This window comes from Vicugna pacos, unplaced genomic scaffold (assembly GCF_048564905.1).
Source record: "Vicugna pacos unplaced genomic scaffold, VicPac4 scaffold_20, whole genome shotgun sequence".
Lineage (NCBI taxonomy): Eukaryota > Metazoa > Chordata > Mammalia > Artiodactyla > Camelidae > Vicugna > Vicugna pacos.
The window spans coordinates 9,058,056-9,076,499 of NW_027328741.1; the positions used below are offsets into that span (position 1 = coordinate 9,058,056).

At 44.4% G+C, this 18,444-nt stretch overlaps 1 long non-coding RNA gene across 1 annotated transcript in view; it reads left to right on the forward strand.

Annotated features, from left to right (window-relative positions):
• LOC140693899 (uncharacterized) overlaps nt 1-11,616 on the forward strand; it is a 31,423-nt gene extending 19,807 nt beyond the window's left edge. The window contains exons 6-7 of the long non-coding RNA XR_012069603.1: nt 9,917-9,989; nt 11,363-11,616. This is a non-coding gene — a long non-coding RNA (uncharacterized lncRNA). The remainder of the gene's footprint in view (nt 1-9,916; nt 9,990-11,362) is intronic.
• The last annotated feature ends 6,828 nt before the right edge of the window (nt 11,617-18,444 follow it).

An 18,444-nucleotide genomic window follows, 5' to 3' on the forward strand; every position in this document is an offset into this window, starting at 1 on the left:
TGAAGAGCTAGTGGAATTGGACATGGCTCATGGTCTCCCTGCAGTGCCATTGGAATTGGTCCAATTCTTGGGTCTTTTGAAGGTGTAGGTTGCAGGCTGATAAATTACCTGTAGGGCTGGTGGAATGTGACATGGCTCTTAGTCTAATGCTAGAGCTGATTCAGGGTCTTTCCACAGGGTTGGTAGAATTGGTCCCAGGCCTGGGTCTCCTGCATGTGCAGGCTCTGGTATCCCTGTAGGGCTTGTGGAATGTGACTGGGTTTCTGTTTCCTACAGGGGCAGGCTCAGAGTCTCCTTGCAGTGTTGCTGGAATGGCACATGGTTCTGAGTTTCCTGCAACAGCAGGCTTATGTCCTTCCTGCATGGCTAGTTAAATATGACTCAGACCTTGGTCACTTGCAGGAGCAGGCTAGTTTTCTCACTGCTGGGATGGTGGAATCAGACCCTGTCCTGAGTCTTCTGCAGAAGCAGCTCCAGGTCTTCCTGCAGGGCTGTTGGAACATGACCCATCACTGGTTCTGCTTCAGGAGTAGGCACAGAGTCTCCTTGCAAGGATAGTGTAATTGGTCCCAGCTCAGGGATCACTACAGGGCTGATTAAATGTGTCCTGGCTCTGTGGTTCCTGCAAGTGTAGATTCTGTGTCTCCCTTCAGGGTTGGTTTAGTGGGACCCATTCCTGGGTCTCCTGTAGTAGTAGGCTCAGAGTCTCCCTGCAGGGCTGGTGGAATGGGCCCCTTCTCTAGGTCACCTGCCAGAACAGATTTGGACTCTGCCTTCAGGCTGGTGGAATTGGGCCTGTTCTTGCATCTCCTGCAGGAGCAGGCCTTGGGTCTTCCTGGAAGAATACTGTAATATGACCCATCTCTGGTTCTCTTGCAGGAGAAGCTCATGGTCTCCCTAGAAGGTTAGCAGAATTTGTCCCATTCCTTGGTCCAAGGCTCAGGGTATCCCTGCAAGGTTGGTGGGATGGGACCTAGTCCTGTGTCTCCTGCAGTAGCAGGTTCTGTTCTCTTTGCAGGGCTGGTGGAATGTGACTCCACCCTGTGGTTCTTTTGCAGATGCAGGCTCAGGGACCCCACCAGAACTGATGGCTTTTAGTCTCCTATGGGAGCAGGTGAGGGATTCCCTGGAGAGCTGTTGGAATTGGTCCCAGTCCTGGGTCTCTTACAATTGCAGGCTCAGTGTCCCCCTGGAGGGTTTGTTGAATATGACTTGGCTGTGGGTATGCTGCAGGAGCAAGCTCAGTGTTTCCATGCAGGGTTGGTGGAATGGGATCTAGTTCTGGCTCTCCTGCAGGAGGAGGCTGGGGTTCTCCCTGGAGAGGCTGATGGAATTGGACTGGGATGTCTGTCTCCTGCAGGAGCAAGCCTATGGATTACCTGCAGAGCTGGTAGAATGTCACACAACTCTTGTTCTTCTGCAGGAGCTGGCTCATATTCTCTGTGAATGGCTTGGTCTCCCCCAGGAGCAGGTTTGTAGTCTCACTACAGGGCTGGTGTTATGTGACCCGCACTGTGTTTTCTGCAGATACAGTCTTAGTGTTTGACTGCAGGTTTGGTGGAATGGGACTAAGTTCTGGGTTTCCTGGAGTAGCAGGCTCACGGTCTCCCTTCTGGGGTATTGGAATGTGACCCAGTCATGTGTTTCCTGCCGAAGTGGCCTCAGGATATCCCTGCAGGGCTGTTGGAATTGTACCTCACTGTGTATCACCTGCAGGATAAGGTTTGTGCTCTCCCAGCAAGGCTGGCGTATTTGGACCTATTCCTGGGTCTCCTGCAGAAGCAGGCTTTCAGTCTTCCTGCAGGGCTTCTGGAATATGACATATCTCTAATTTTCCTGCAGGATCAGGCTTGTGGGTCACCCAGCAAGGCTAGTGGAATTGGACCCACTTCAAGGTCTTAGTGCATGATTGATGGAATGGGACCCAGTCCTGGGTCTCCTGCAGGAATTGGCTCAGAGTCTTCCTGCAGGACTGGTGAAATTGGACCAATTCCTGAGTCTCCTGCAGGAGGAGGCCCTGCATCTTCCTGGAGGGATGGTGGAAAATGACAGAGATCTGTTTCTCCTGCAGAAACAGGCTCAAGGTCTCCCTACAAGGCTAGTGTAATTGGACACATTACTGGATCCATTGCAAGTGAAGGCATGATGGTCTTCCTATGCAGCTGGTGGAATGTGATTCGGCTCTCAGTCTCCTGCAGGAGTAGGCTAGGGTCTCCTTGAAAGATTGGTGAAATGGGACACAGTGCTGTGTCTCCTGCAGTAGCAGGCTCAGGTTCTCCCTACAGTATTGGTAAAATTGGACCTGGATCTAATTCTCCTGCAGTAGCAGACTGAGGGTATACCTGCATGGCTGGTTTAGTGTGAAGGAACAGCAAGTCTTAATACATTGGCCCACTCCTGGGAAAAGGATAAACAGGGCTTGGTGCATGGTCTCTTGTATTGTCTGAAAAAGCCCCTTGAGATGTGTTGATTCTGATGACCTCTTCCAAGAACTTGAACACTTTTAGAATCTGCCCATTCATCTTGTTTAGACTGAAGGAATCTGCCTTTCATCAGTTCTTGGAATAGAGATCAACACAAAAGGAAAGAGGGAAGAAAAAAATACCAATCTATCTGTTGAGAAATCAGCTGAAGACATTAAAAAGTTCTCTTGCAATACACTTGTTTCTATTTTGGTGCAATTAGAATCATTTCCTTATTATCAATTTTTGCCATTTAAATTAGAATATATATTGTTGTAGGCCTACTGGGGTTCGTTATGCTTGGACGCTCTGTGCTTGTTGTGTTGAGATAGCCGGTTCTATATTTGGTTTAAGAAAATTTCAGTCTGATTTCTTCAAATACCTTTTCAAACCATTTGTCTTTATTCTTTTCCATGTGGGATCCCTATGAGTCATACACTGGTATGTTTTCTCTTATCCCAGATTTCATTTGCATTGCTTGCATTGGTTTTCACTAGCTTTTCTATGTCGTGTTCTGACTGAGTGATTGCGGTTATCCTGTTTTCTAAGTCATTTATTTGTTCCTGTGCATTATCTAGTCCGATTTGGACTGTCTTTAGCTTAGCTATTCTCACCATTGAGTTTTCTGATTATATTTGGCTCATCTAAAGTGTTTCTCTTTCCATTTATACTAGCCTGCATTTGTATTCATAGACTCAAGATTTCCTTCAATGTTTTTATGTCCTCCCTTTTCAAGTCATGTTCTATTAAATTTTGGGGGTCTAATACATTGGATGTTCTTTCAGGAGACTCCTGTTTTTTGAAAATTTGGAATAGTTCTTTTAACTTTATTATATCTCTCTATCGCTATGGGTTAAGGATTATCAGTTATCTATTATAGACTTGAACAGCTTTTGAAAGTGAAATCATTTCTGTGCACATTTAGTTTTAATGCTGTGAGGATTGTTTTTGGTATGTAATGATGCCATGCATTCCTTCTGTGTCTGTTGCCTGTTATATCTATGATTGCTACTGCGGTTTTTGTTGTGGTGAATATAACCTATTCTAGTAAAGTTAGCAGAGTGTCATTTTGGTTAAATGTTTATCATAGCTCTGACAGTGCTGGGACTACTAATTTTTGCTGGAATAGAGGTTTCCAAATGGTTTCTGGGCTGCAGGCTGGATATGTGGAGAGGGAATTGTTCCAATGCACACTCATGAAAGTGCATTCGTCCTCACTGTTGCCACGGAAAAGTCAAAATTTTATAGTGGGTTCCCTCAGGTTCTCTGCAAACAAAAATAAAAGTGGAAACAAATCTAATGATGTCACGCATTAGAACCTGCTGAAACAATCCTGCAGTGCCACAATTGGGTCCTTAGTGTAGTACTGGGTCAGCACCACAACTATAGTTGCATTAGCATGTGGTAGGCAAGGTTGATGGAAAGGCTTCAAATTCTCCTATTTTTCATCAGATCTCTGCTCCAAGAACTTTTGTCAATAAGGCATGGGAACTCAAAGGCAAGCATGGAGCATTTCAAAAACCTCTGCTTTGGACAATAAGAAATTTCAATCCTGCCTATGAAAGTTACAGATCTTTTGGCTATAGAATCTTATTTCAACACTAAATTGCCCTGGATTCTAGAAACCAGATAAACATGGCTCTGATTGAGACCATTTCTCCTTTATGGAGAAAATGAGCAATTATACTGTGGATGTGAAAAGACTGTGACAAAGTCCCTGGGTTACTAAGCTAATCCACAACACATATGCCAGCAGATTTAATATTAAGAGAGGACCCAGGCAGATCTGTTCTCTAGATAGTACCAACCACAGCCCAAAACAATCTCCAAACCCCTGGGAATAAATTTGTGACATCAGCCACACCCCTAACACACAGATTCCACAGGCACTCCTAACTAAAAATTGGCAGATGGAGTATTGGTCTGGGAATCAATTGCAGAGAAATTTTGTGATTATTGCTTTCAGTTATGTCAATCAAACGTCCACTATGCACTCTTTTAACCCTCTGCACATCGTCTTCCATCTTAAATGACCTGTCCACTTTAGAGTGTGCATCCCAGTAAAACACAGTTTCCCCTTTACTGCTCCTTCACCAAAGGTCAGGACCTGTACTGATTTCCATTCTCTACTTTGCCTTCTACTCTTTCCAGGTTATGTGAGAATTCTTTCTGACTTTTGAAGTAAGAGATGTTTGGCCATTATTCAGCAGGGATCCTGAGCCAAGGGCCGGGAGAGTGGATGTTTATCTTGCTGTATATATGGGAGAGAGTGAGCGAAGTTTGCACTGGTACTCTGCCAGTTTGGCATAGATAAATTAACGCAATTTAGACATAACTCACAGACACTTGATCCTTGTTTAGATATTTTTCTCTATATCAATTGTGGAAGGATGTTTTCGAAGATTCCAAGTCTGACAATGTGTACATACCTCCATTGCAGACTTTCAAATAGTTAACAGAATTGAATTACATACTATGGGAAGTGTATCAAAATAAAGATAATTTTAGAAATATACTAAATCTAACTACAAGACAGAGTTGCCATATTTAGGTATCAGCTTGAAATACCCAAATAAGAAAAATACACAGAAAATATAAATTAGCAGCCAAAAGTCATGAAGGAGGCAGGTCAACACTTTTCTCTTGGTGCTTCCAACACTAAGAAAAAAAATGAAATAATTCTTAGAATCATTAACAACCACAACCATGGGTTTCCATTGTTCATGTGGTGCCCTTTCCTAATAATGGCACATACTGGTCAATGTTGGCGATTCAAGGGGCAACATTACTATTTAGGAAAGCACAAAGAAATTCAAACAATGTATTTTTATATAGGCTTGGTTTCAATAGCACTTAGAGACATTATAGATACGAGAACACTGCAAAAGTTTTGCTAGGCTATTGAGAATCATGTGCTCTTCTATGAAAGATGAGAATGTTTAATCATCCAATTATGTTGAGAAACACAATTAAACCTGACAAATATGGCAACCACATATTTGCACCAGGTACATGCCTGAAGGGAAAAATGGTCCACAAAAAATGTGTCACTACATATCTATGCCAACAATTACACTTCATTTCAATAACAGAATTATAATAGTTACAAATACTGTTTTGAAAAACTGAGGATAAATAAATATTCAAATTCAGGCAAAGAATCCACTCACTTACAAAACACCGTTCACACCAAAGTAGATATAACCACAGCATGATCTGAATCTGGGGGAAGGTCATCATTTCACAGTGTGAGCTAAGAATTCAAACCAACCTATTTTAGTCCAGAGTAGTTGACCATGGAGGAGTTCACTGTTGTGCACAAAATGTGAAGGTGGAGGAACTCTGAATCTAGGAGGGTCTTCCTGTGCTCCTACTGGCTTCAATGCAGTTCAAGGGCTGATTCTCTGAAATGTATAACTGAGTGAAGGGGAGGGAAAAGCAAGTGCTTGAGAGCAAGGAACAACCCTGGGAAAAGGCTTAGCAGGGCTTGGTGCTTGGTCGTCTGAGTGGTTTGTAAATGCCCCGTGGAACGTTTGGAATTTCAAGACATCTTCGAAGAACATGAGATCTTCTATCATTTCTATCTTCTCTTATGTTTTGGATGGAAGAAATCTTGGACACGTACTTGGAGCAGAGAATTAAGTACCTTCCTCAAGTGCACGTTCACATTCCACATGTTAATGACAGTATCAACGAGGCTCAATATGTCCATGAATGTCTTCCAAGCTTGGTATTCTCTACAGCTGTTTCCATGCCAGTATTATTCATTGTAGCAAAACAAATCTCATCAATGAGATCGCATCTCTCCTCAATCCGTGCAGATATCTTTTCTGCCAGATTCACTTCGTGTCTCCTATAAAGTCAAATTCTAAAGGATTGGGCAATTCTGAAAGGACCTCGGAGAATCACCAGTGAGCTGATGACAGGCATTTCTTCCACTGTCTGCTCTTAAAGTTTCTGAAACTGACCCGTGAACACAGGCCATAGGGCAGCAACAGTATCTCGAACTTACACAGCTTCCCGGACCAAAGACTTAAGCCAAGCTCCACAGAGGGAGGCAGACCCTCCATCACACTGATCCACCCACAGAACTCTGCCCGGTTACCTAGGATCCACCAGCCACAACAAGCCTCGCGGTACACAACAATATTCCACCTGGAATCCAACAGATAACTGCCATCCCCAATGGCTGCTGCATCTTGTCAGTGTTGGGGGAGGGGCTGCATCCGACGAGAGGTTCCTAATATAAATGTGATTCTACCCACTAGCATACCATGGGCCTTTCTTCTTCCCTCTTTCTTTGGTCCAGATCTGTATGCACAGTACCAACTGAGGGAAGTGTGTCCATTTTCACTTAATGGTTTCACACGTCTTTAAACTTTCTAACAGTTCACAGCACACAGAGACCCAATAAAGGAAACTTATGTTCCTATAATATCCGTACACCCGGAACACATATCCGTCGGTTGATTTCTGCTGAAACACCCGCACTCTCAGGACATGGATCCATTTGTTTCATGGGGGCTGAAATTCCTAGAAATGAAACCAACCACAATGTGCACTTTACTGTCTGACTTTTTTGCCCTTAGTACACTATTGCAAAGCTAATTGTTTTTGTTATAGGCTTATGCCGTTTCTTCTCTACGTAGGGAAGAATATGGCATTCATTCATCCTGTTGGAAGACTTGCAAGTCTATATCACGGACTAGGACTCTATTTTCTTCCAAATCGGCATTTGGGTTAGGTCACGATATGCTCTTAAGAATCAATATTTACGAATATGAATGCACGCCTCTGATTTCCAAATACAAGTGTGTTGAGTACATGCAAGCCGCTATACTGGGTCGATGCGTGCTGAATGATCCTTGACATCACCTTGAGTATTTTCTTTTGAATAATCATGGTTCCTTTGCTATATGTCAGCCAACCATACACAGTTGGTGCTTGTTTGTTTGTTTGTTTGAATTTTTGTTGGTCTGCATACCGTTAGTTTTGCAAAAACATCAGGCCATGAATTTCTCGGTTCGCTTCAGAGAGTCATATAAGCTGATTCACTTAAGATAGTGCTTCCAATCACCAATGATTTCCTGCTTCCCTCTCCCAACTTTAGGGTTTTGATGTCCTCCTTACATTCTTCTTGTTTCTTCTTTGCTACTCATGCTCTTCTTGCATTTCCAATAAAGGTCTCTTCTTTCCACTTCACCTTGCTGATTTTTTATTCAGGGTAGATTTCTCAACCATTTTTGTAGGATAAGATTTGAACTGCTGAATTCTTTTAAGATTTGCCGGTCTGTGGAATTCTCTAGTTTTGCCGTTATTAGAAATGGCGGTCATGTGTCATAGGCTACCCTAGATGGCAGCATTTTCCCATTCAGGATGTGAATTATGTCCTGGCACTCCTCCCTGTCCTGCAATATTGCTGACGAGATATCAGCTGAAACCTCTCTGGAGGTTCCATTGTGACTATGTAGTTTCCTCCAGGTGCATTTTAAATCAATGGGATATTCGTGAACTTGGTTGATTTGAATCATACCGCTGCTGGTAGGTCTATAGGGATTCCAACTCCTTTGGACGCTGTGTACTTCCTGAATTTGCATAGATGACTCTTTCTTGGCTTTCAGCAAGTTTCAGTCTGATATTCCAACAGATAAGTTCTCAGACATTTTTTGTTTCTTTATCTCTTGCTTTTCCATATGGGACTCTAATGAATTCTAGTCTTTCATGCCCTGTCTTAACCCAGGATTCAACAGCAATGTTTTCATTGGTTTGCACTTGCTTTCCTATGTGTGCTTCTGACCGAGGGATTTCTGTTCCCCTGTCTTCACAGTCATTCACGCGTCCCTCTGTATTATCTAGTCTGCTAAGGACTGAATTTTAGCCCAGATATATTCACATCCATTGAGTTTTCTGATATAATTTGGCTCGTCTTCAGACATTATCTTCCCCCTTTTCTGGTATTATGCCTTTTGTGAGTCTGAGACTCTGTTGTTCTTCAGTGATTTCCTGACCTGCATTTTCAACACTTGGTCTGGATAGCGTTTTGCAGTCTACTTGTTTGAAAGCTTATCTTTTGGGCCTTCAATATCTTTGGAACTGAAAATGGTACTTATTTTATTTTTTACTGTACTTCTTCAATTCTACTGATCACGTAATATCAGGTATATAATGTAGTCTTCTTGGGCTTTGTTAAGTGAAAATTTTAGACACTTGTCTCTACGCAATTCCATGGGATTTCTGTGAGGACAATTTCTCCTAGACATTGATGCCATATTCTGTTCCTGTGTGTGTTGTCTGGTCTATCTCCAATTGCTGGTGTTGCCTTTGTTGTGATGAACCCCCCATACTATTTCGATTAGGATAACCTCATTTTGATTACGCTTATCTCACAAATCTGAAAGAGCACAGGACACTTCCTCTGGTGGAAATGGAGCTTCTAAAGGTTCTCAGCTCTGCATTCTACTCTCTGTTATTTTGGAGTGTTTCCAGAAGAGCAGAGTGTGAGTGCGCTTGTGCTTTGTAGTGCCACGAGAATGTCCCACTGAAACCAGTTCTTCCAAGAGCTTCTCTGTCTACAGAAACACCAGTGGAAGCATATCTATGGATGTCACACATCAGGGCCTGCTGGAATGATCCCGCAGCCCGAACTTGGTGTCCTCGCTGCCGAACCGTGCCGGTGCCATCCAAAATGTAGCATCCGCTTTTGAGAGATAAACTGAAGGAAATCCTTCCTCTTCTCACGCTGTGGTCTTGGACCACACTTCCTTGTCCTCTCATCCTTGTGGCACGGGTGCACGAAGGCAAGCACAGAGCTGTTGCACATCCTGTGCCTCAAACCAAACCATAATCACAGCCCAGGTTATGAATGCAGCAGATCCTAAGGCTTTTCATTCTGAATTCAAACCCAAGGCCCCCTGGATCCCTCAGACCCGATGCACAATATCTCTGATTCAGCCCCACACATGCTCCATTGGCAAAATGCCAAATTGGTCTCTGGTCCTGCAGATGCACTGGGTGTGGCCATGGGACATATCAATAATTTCAACTGCGTGCGCCAGGGTGGTTGCTTGCTCATTGGGGTCCCAGGTCGGTTTGCTCTCTTGATAGGACCCACCACCTCCCACAACGCTCTCCAGATCCCTGAGACTCAGCGTGTGCCATCATCTGTAGCCCCATCTCTCCCTGAACGCTGCCTCTGCTACCTCAAATTTTGCAGCTCGGATCTTGGTCTAAGAATCAACTGTGGGGATATTTTGCACTGGATTCTTTGAGTTCTGTCAGCCAAGCATCTGCTGTGCACTCTTCTAACACTCAGCGCATCACCTTCAATCCCATGTCTCCTGTCTGCTTGAGAGTGTGCGTCCAAGTTAAAGAGAGTTTCACCTTTACTGCTCCATCAACAGGGCTCAGACCATGCACTGGTATCCATTCCCTGCTTTTCCTTCTCCTGCTTCCAGGTGTTCTGAGGCCTCATCCTGTCTTTGGAAGTAACAGACCTCTCTACGGCAAGTGTCCTGTGCCAAGGGCTGGGTGAGTGGATGTTTCCATTGCTGTGTTCATGGGAGCGAGTGAGCGCAGGTTGCACTGCTTCTCTGTCAACTGGGCATCGATGAATCAACACTTTCCAGATACATTTCACAGAAATGTGATTTTTTTATATCTCTTAGTTTCTATACAGCCGTGGTGGGAGGGATTGTCCGAAGACTCCAGTTTTGACATTGTGTTGATATCTCATTTGCAGTCTTTAAAAATTTAATAGAATTTATATAAATGTTTTGGGAGTTATACGAAAATGAAGTTAGTTTCTGAAACATACTAAATCGACCTAGAATCCAGACTTGTCAATTTCGGTAACATTTAGTCAGCTCTAAGGAAAACATAGACAGATAGAATGCAAACTAGCAGTCCGAACTGTTAAAGGGGTCATGTCAACTCTTTACTGTTGAAGCCTCCGAAACCAACAGGAACCATGAAATAACTAATGGAAACATGAAATAACCCCCAAGTTTGGATTCACTTGTGCATGTGGTGCCCTTTACTCCCGATGACACCTACTGGTCAATGTTGGCATTTCAAGGTGTAACATCCCTCTCAAGGAAAATACAAGAGGAAACGAACTAAATATATACATTTAGCTTTGAATCCAAAGAACCTAGAGGCATTATAGCTATGAGAACCCTGCTGCAGCTATGCTAGGCTACTGAGAACCAGGTGTTCTTCTATCAGTGATGAGAACGCTTAATCATCCGATCATGTTGGGTAAAGCACTTGAATGCAACCAAGTCTGCACCCCCATGATAGATTGCCCCCGGGGGCTTGACTCAATTGAAAGACGGTCCACATAAGCTGTGTCTTTCATGTCATTGGCGACTTTTACAGTTCCGTTCACTATCTGACTTCTAATATTTACCTAGACTGTCTTGAAAAACGGAGGCCTAATACAGATTCAAGTTCAGTCAAAGATTCCCCTCACTTACCACACTCCCTTCACCCCAGAGAAGACATCAACCCAGCATTTGCTGAATCTAGCGGAAGGCCATCGTTTCTTTGTGGGAGCTAAGTATTCAATTCCTATCTATTTCATACGAGAGTATTTGACCTTTATGGGGTTCCCTGTTGTTCACAGAGGATGAACCTAGAGGAACTCTGATTCTAGGAGGGGCTTGCTCTTCTCTCACTGGCTTCATTGCAGCTCAGGTTCTGATCCCTCAAAATGGATGCCTGAGTGGAGGGGAGGGAAGAGCAAGTGCTTGATAGCTAGGCCCAAACCTGGGAAAAGGCTTACCTGGGCTTGGTGCACTTTGATCTGAATGGCTTGGAATTGCTCCTTGGGTCGTGTGGATTATCTGACCTCTTTCAAGAACATGAGCGTTTTTATCATCTCTGCCATCTCTTCTCTTTAGACGTCAGGGATCTTGGACCCGTTCTTGGAGCAGAGAATTGAGGAACTTCCTCCAGTCCACGGTGGCAGTCCGAATGTTTCTGCTAGTATCAGCGAGGTTCAATATGTCTCATGAATGCCTTTCGAGCCTGCTATCCTCTACAGCTGTCTCCAGGCCAGTATTCTCTATTGTAGCAGAACATCTCTCATCAATGTGTTCGCATCTCTCCTCAATCCGTGCAGCCATGTTTTCGGCCAGCTTCTCTTCGTGTCTCCCATAAAGTCGACTTCAACAGGACTGGGCAAGTCTGAAAGGACCTCGGAGCCCCTCCAGTAAGCTGAAGACAGGCAGATCTTCCACTGTCTGCCCTTTCAGGTTCTGGAAACTGACCCGTGAACTCAGGTCTTTGGGCAGCAGCAGTATCTCGAACTGACACAGCTTCCCGGACCAAAGACCTAAGCCAAGCTCCACAGAGGGCGGCAGCCTCTCCATCGCACTGATCCACCCACAGAACTCTGCCCGGATACCTAGAATCCACCAGCCACAACAAGCCTCGCGGTACACACCAACATTCCACCTGGAATCCAACCGCTAACTGCCATCCCCAATGGCTGCTGCATCTTGTCAGTGTTGGGGGAGGGGCTGCATCCTACGACAGGTTCCTAAGGTAAATGTGATTCTACCCACTAGCCTCCCATGGGCCTTTGTTCTTCCCTCTTTCCTTTTGTTCAGATCTGTATGCACTGTAGCAACGGAGGGAAGTGTGTCCATTTTCAGTTGAATGTTTCACACGTCTTTAAACTTTCTAACAGTTCACAGTACACAGAGACCCACTAAGGGAAACTATTGTTCCTGTAATATGGGCACACCCGCAATACATAGCCGTCGGTTGATTTCTGCTGAAACACCCGCATTCACGGGACATCTATCCATTTGTTTCAAGGGGGCTGAAATTCCTAGGAATGATACAATCCCCAATGTGCACTTTACTGCCTGTCTCTTTTGATCTTAGTACACTTTTGTGGAGCTACTTTTCCTTGTTATAGGCTTGTGTCATTTCTTCTTGACGTAGTGTAAATATGGCATTCATTCATCCTGTTGGAAGACTTGCAAGTATATATCACGGGCTAGGAATCCATTGGATTCCAAATCGGCATTTGGGTTAGGTCACGATATGCTCATATGAATCAATATTTACGAATATAAATGCACGCCTCTGATTTCCGAATACAGGTGTGCTGAGTACATTCAAGCCGCGATACTGGGTCGATGCGTACTGAATGATCCTTGACATCACCTTGAGTAATTTCTTTTGAATATTCATGTAACCCTACCCTTTTTGTGTTGTTTGTTTGTTTGATTCTTTCTTGGTCTGCTTCTCGTTTGCTTTGCAAACACGTCAGGCCATGCATCTCTCCGTTTCCTTCCAACAGAGAGTCATATAAGCTGACTCCCTTAAGATAGTGCTTCCAATCCCCTATGATTTCCTGCTTCCCTCTCCCATCTTTAGGGTTTTGATGTCCTCCTTGCTTTCTTCTTGTTTCTTCTTTTCCACTCATGCTCTTATTGCATTTCCAATAAGGGTTTTCTTCTTTCCATTTCATCTTGCTGCTTATCCCTTCAGGGGAGAATTCTCAACCTTTCTTTTAGGATAAGTTTCGAACTGCTGAATTCTTTGAAGATTTGCAGGTCTGTGGCATTCTCTAGCTCTGCTGTTATTAGAAATGGTGGTCATGTGGCATAGGCTACCCTAGATGGCAGCATTTTTCCATTCAAGTTATGGTCTATGTCCTGGAACTCCTCCCTGGCCTGCAATATTGCTGCTGAGATAGCAGCTGAATCCCCTCTGGAGGTTCTCTTGTGACTATGTTGCTTTCCTCCAGGCACAATTTAAATCACTGGGATGCTCATGAACTTTGTTGATTTGGATCATACAGCTGCTGCTAAGTCTATTGGGATTCCACCTCTTTGGACGCTGTGTACTTCCTGAATTCGCCTAGATGATTCTATCTTGGCTTTCAGCAAGTTTCAGTCTGATTTTTCTACACATAACTTTTCAAACATTGTTTGCTTCTTTATCTCTTGCTTTTCCATCTGGGACTCTCGAATTTTAGTCTTTCATGCCTTGTCTTCAACCAGGATTCAACAGCAATGTTTTCATTGGTTTGCACTTGCTTTCCTATGTGTGCTTCTGACCGAGGGATTTCTGTTCCCCTGTCTTCAAAGTCATTCTCGCGTCCCTCTGCAATATCTCGTCTGCTTAGGACGGAAGGTTAGCCCTGATATTTTCTCATCCACTGAGTTTTCTGATATTATTTGGCTCGTCTTTAGGCTTTCTCTTCCCCTTTTCTGGTATTCTGCCTTTTGTGATTCTGAGACACTGTTGTTCTTCAGTGTTTCCCTCACCTCCATTTTCAATACTTGCTCTGGAGAGCGTTTTGCAGTCTAGTTGTCTGAAAGCTTATCTTTAGGGCCTTCAATCTCTTTGGAACTGAAAATGTTACTTCCTTTTCCTTTTACTGTATTTCTTCATCTCTACTGGTCAGGTAATTTCAGGTATCTAATGTAGACTTCTAGGGCTTGGTTAAGTGAAAGCTTTAGACTCTTGGCTCTACAAAATTGCATGGGATTTCTGTGAGGACAAATTTTCCTAGACATTGATGCCATGTCCTGTTCCTGTGTGTGTTGTCTGGTCTATCTCCAATTGCTGGTGTTGCCTTTGTTGTGATGAACCCCCCATACTATTTCGATTAGGATAACCTCATTTTTATTACGCTTATCTCACAAATCTGAAAGAGCACAGGACACTTCCTCTGGTGGAAATGGAGCTTCTAACGGTTCTCAGCTCTGCATTCTACTCTCTGTTATTTTGGAGTGTTTCCAGAAGAGCAGAGTGTGAGTGCGCTTGTGCTTTGTAGTGCCACGAGAATGTCCCACTGAAACCAGTTCTTCCAAGAACTTCTCTGTCTACAGAAACACCAGTGGAAGCATATCTATGGATGTCACACATCAGGGCCTGCTGGAATGATCCCGCAGCCCGAACTTGGTGTCCTCGCTGCCGAACCGTGCCGGTGCCATCCAAAATGTAGCATCCGCTTTTGAGAGATAAACTGAAGGAAATCCTTCCTCTTCTCACGCTGTGGTCTTGGACCACACTTCCTTGTCCTCTCATCCTTGTGGCACGGGTGCACGAAGGCAAGCACAGAGCTGTTGCACATCCTGTGCCACAAACCAAACCATAATCACAGCCCAGGTTATGAATGTAGCAGATCCTAAGGCTTTTCATTCTGAATTAAAACCCAAGGCCCCCTGGATCCCTCAGACCCGATGCACAATATCTCTGATTCAGCCCCACACATGCTCTATTGGCAAAATGCCAAATTGGTCTCTGGTCCTGCAGATGCACTGGGTGTGGCCATGGGACATATCGATAATTTCAACTGCGCGCGCCAGGGTGGTTGCTTGCTCATTGGGGCCACAGGTCGGTTTGCTCTCTTGATAGGACCCACCACATCCCACAATGCACTCCAGATCCCTGAGACTCAGCGTGTGCCATCATCCGTAGCCCTATCCCTCCCTGAACGCTGCCTCTGCTACCTCAAATTTGGCAGCTCGGAGCTTGGTCTCAGAATCAACTGTGGGGATATTTTGCACTGGATTCTTTGAGTTCTGTCAGCCAAGCATCTGCTGTGCACTCTTCTAACACTCAGCGCATCACCTTCAATCCCATGTCTCCTGTCCGCTTGAGAGTGTGCGTCCAAGTTAAAGAGAGTTTCACCTTTACTGCTCCATCAAAAGGCCTCACTGGTATTCATTCCCTGCTTTTCCTTCTCCTGCTTCCAGGTGTTCTGAGGCCTCATCCTGTCTTTGGATGTAACAGACCTCTCTTCGGCAAGTGTCCTGTGCCAAGGGCTGGGTGAGTGGATGTTTCCATTGCTGTGTTCATGGGAGTGAGTGAGCGCAGGTTGCACTGCTTCTCTGTCAACTGGGCATCGATGAATCAACACTTTCCAGATACATTTCACAGAAATGTGATTTTTTTTTTTATCTCTTTGTTTCTATACAGCCGTGGTGGGAGGGATTGTCCGAAGACTCCAGTTTTGACATTGTGTTGATATCTCATTTGCAGTCTTTAAAAATTTAATAGAATTTATATAAATGTTTTGGGAGTTATACGAAAATGAAGTTAGTTTCTGAAACATACTAAATCGACCTAGAAGCCAGACTTGTCAATTTCGGTAACATTTTGTCAGCTCTAAGGAAACATAGACAGATAAAATGCAAAGTAGCAGTCCGAACTGTTAAAGGGGTCATGTCAACTCTTTACTGTTGAAGTCTCCGAAACCAACAGGAACCATGAAATAACTAATGGAAACATGAAATAACCCCCAAGCTTGGATTCACTTGTGCATGTGGTGCCCTTTATTCCCGATGACACCTACTGGTCAATGTTGGCATTTCAAGGTGTAACATCCCTCTCAAGGAAAATACAAGAGGAAACGAACTAAATATATTCATTTAGCTTTGCATCCAAAGAACCTAGAGGCATTATAGCTTTGAGAACCCTGCTGAAGCTATGCTAGGCTACTGAGAACCAGGTGTTCTTCTATCAGTGATGAGAACGCTTAATCATCCCATCATGTTGGCTAAAGCACTTGAATGCAACCAAGTCTGCACCCCCATGATAGATTGCCCCCGGGGGCTTGACTCAATTGAAAGACGGTCCACAGAAGCTGTGTCTTTCATGTCATTGGCGACTTTTACAGTTCCGTTCACTATCTGACTTCTAATATTTACCTAGACTGTCTTGAAAAACGGAGGCCTAATACAGATTCAAGTTCAGTCAAAGATTCCCCTCACTTACCACACTCCCTTCACCCCAGAGAAGACATCAACCCAGCATTTGCTGAATCTAGCGGAAGGCCATCGTTTCTTTGTGGGAGCTAAGTATTCAATTCCTATCCATTTCATACGAGAGTATTTTACCTTTATGGGGTTCCCTGTTGTTCACAGAGGATGAAGCTAGAGGAACTCTGATTCCAGGAGGGGCTTGCTCTTCTTTTACTGGCTTCATTGCAGCTCAGGTACTGATCCCTCCAAATGGATGCCTGAGTGGAGGGGAGGGAAGAGCAAGTGCTTGATAGCTAGGCCCAAACCTGGGAAAAGGCTTACCTGGGCTTGGTGCACTTTGATCTGAATGGCTTGGAATTGCCCCTTGGGTCGTGTGGATTATCTGACCTCTTTCAAGAACATGAGCGTTTTTATCATCTCTGCCATCTCTTCTCTTTAGACGTCAGGGATCTTGGACCCGTTCTTGGAGCAGAGAATTGAGGAACTTCCTCCAGTCCACGGTGGCCCTCCGTATGTTTCTGCTAGTATCAGCGAGGTTCAATATGTCTCATGAATGCCTTTCGAGCCTGCTATCCTCTACAGCTGTCTCCAGGCCAGTATTCTCTATTGTTGCAGAACATCTCTCATCAATGTGTTCGCATCTCTCCTCAATCCGTGCAGCCATGTTTTCGGCCAGCTTCTCTTCGTGTCTCCCAGAAAGTCGACTTCAACAAGAATGGGCAAGTCTGAAAGGACCTCGGAGCCTCTCCAGTAAGCTGAAGACAGGCAGATCTTCCACTGTCTGCCCTTTCAGGTTCTGGAAACTGACCCGTGAACTCAGGTCTTTGGGCAGCAGCAGTATCTCGAACTGACACAGCTTCCCGGAACAAAGACCTAAGCCAAGCTCCACAGATGGCGGCAGCCCCTCCATCGCACTGATCCACCCACAGAACTCTGCCCGGTTACCAAGGATCCACCAGCCACAACAAGCCTCCCGGTACACACCAACATTCCACCTGGAATCCAACCGCTAACTGCCATCCCCAATGGCTGCTGCATCTTGTCAGTGTTGGGGGAGGGGCTGCATCCGACGAGAGGTTCCTAAGGTAAATGTGATTCTACCCACTAGCGTCCCATGGGCCTTTGTTCTTCCCTCTTTCCTTTTGTTCAGATCTGTATGCACTGTAGCAACGGAGGGAAGTGTGTCCATTTTCAGTTGAATGTTTCACACGTCTTTAAACTTTCTAACAGTTCACAGTACACAGAAACCCACTAAGGGAAACTATTGTTCCTGTAATATGGGCACACCCGCAATACATAGCCGTCGGTTGATTTCTGCTGAAACACCCGCATTCACGGGACATCTATCCATTTGTTTCAAGGGGGCTGAAATTCCTAGGAATGATACAATCCCCAATGTGCACTTTACTGCCTGTCTCTTTTGATCTTAGTACACTTTTGCGGAGCTACTTTTCCTTCTTATAGGCTTGTGCCATTTCTTCTCGACGTAGTGTAGAATATGGCATTCATTCATCCTGTTGGAAGACTTGCAAGTCTATATCACGGACTAGGAATCCATTGGATTCCAAATCGGCATTTGGGTTAGGTCACGATATGCTCATATGAATCAATATTTACGAATATAAATGCACGCCTCTGATTTCCGAATACAGGTGTGCTGAGTACATTCAAGCCGCGAGACTGGGTCGATGCGTACTGAATGATCCTTGACATCACCTTGAGTAATTTCTTTTGAATATTCATGTTACCCTACCCTTTTTGTGTTGTTTGTTTGTTTGATTCATTCTTGGTCTGCTTCTCGTTTGCTTTGCAAACACGTCAGGCCATGCATCTCTCCGTTTGCTTCCAACAGAGAGTCATATAAGCTGACTCCCTTAAGATAGTGCTTCCAATCCCCTATGATTTCCTGCTTCCCTCTCCCATCTTTAGGGTTTTGATGTCCTCCTTGCCTTCTTCTTGTTTCTTCTTTTCCACTCATGCTCTTCTTGCATTTCCAATAAGGGTTTTCTTCTTTCCATTTCATCTTGCTGCTTATCCCTTCAGGGGAGAATTCTCAACCTTTCTTTTAGGATAAGTTTCGAACTGCTGAATTCTTTTAAGATTTGCAGGTCTGTGGCATTCTCTAGCTCTGCTGTTATTAGAAATGGTGGTCATGTGGCATAGGCTACCCTAGATGGCAGCATTTTGCCACTCAAGCTATGGTCTATGTCCTGGCACTCCTCCCTGTCCTGCAATATTGCTGCTGAGATAGC